Source organism: Pseudophryne corroboree, chromosome 12 (genome assembly GCF_028390025.1).
Source record: "Pseudophryne corroboree isolate aPseCor3 chromosome 12, aPseCor3.hap2, whole genome shotgun sequence".
Lineage (NCBI taxonomy): Eukaryota > Metazoa > Chordata > Amphibia > Anura > Myobatrachidae > Pseudophryne > Pseudophryne corroboree.
Window position 1 is genome coordinate 118,709,973 of NC_086455.1, and position 1,006 is coordinate 118,710,978.

The following is a 1,006-nucleotide window of genomic DNA, read 5'->3' on the forward strand; positions in this document are numbered from 1 at the left end:
ATATTACTGCACCCAATATTCCCTAGTGGTCTCCCTTCTAGGTACTAATGGAGCTCTCACTGCTTAGCTTCCAAGATCAGGCGAGATTGGGCGTGACCAGTGAGATATGACAGTAATATCCCAAGAGTAGTGAATGAGAGAGTGTTTGGTTAATGACGCTCACCCAAAGAAAGGCACTTCTGCTTTCCAATATAGATGCACAGATTCTCTGTTACTGGTAGCATTGCAGAGAGATATTGGGCTGGCATATGGATGAGAGGGTGCCGGAAAAGGGTGGATACATAAGAAAGTATAGGTTTGGGACCAGTCTTCTGCTGTCCACTGTCATATACTAATATAGCGGACAGTGGATGAGAGAGGCGGGTTGCCTTTGCCCATAGAAGGTAGCTAGGATGAAAGGTTAATGGAAAACATAGTAGAAAATAAGAGATTACTGTCAAAACATGAAAGTGGATGTTCAAAACAATATATCCACTTAGGCAAAGAGAGTACCGATATAACTATCAAATCATGAGGCTGTGGGTAGATGTTCAAATACAATATATCCACGTAAGCAAAGTGTTTACCAGTGAGATGTAGGCAAAGAGATTACCGATATAACTATCAAATCATGAGGCTGTGGGTAGATGTTCAAATACAATATATCCACGTAAGCAAAGTGTTTACCAGTGAGATGATTCGCTATATGTGCGGTAAGCTATAACTTTAAAGCATAAATAAGCTAATACCGGTATTAAATGAGTAACAGCTGTTTAAATGAATATCTCGCAGTATATCATGATTTCTGAAGGAAATGAATGTGCAGCTGAAAATACACTGAAAATGTATGATTTCTTCAAAAAAGAACAAGAAGAAAAGCCAGGGCAGCAAAATGACATAGAAAAAAATTATTATAATGATAGATTTTGTCAGCTCAATAAATAAACCACAATAGCTTGAAAAATCAAAGTAGCAAATAATTGACCAGCCCAGATGGGCATGTATACGATACCAGGAGGTGTGTGGG

The 1,006-nt window shown here is 38.8% G+C and overlaps 1 pseudogene; it reads right to left on the bottom strand.

Annotated features, from left to right (window-relative positions):
* LOC134981766 (5S ribosomal RNA) lies at positions 1-118 on the bottom strand (annotated as a pseudogene).
* Positions 119-1,006: the final 888 nt, after the last annotated feature.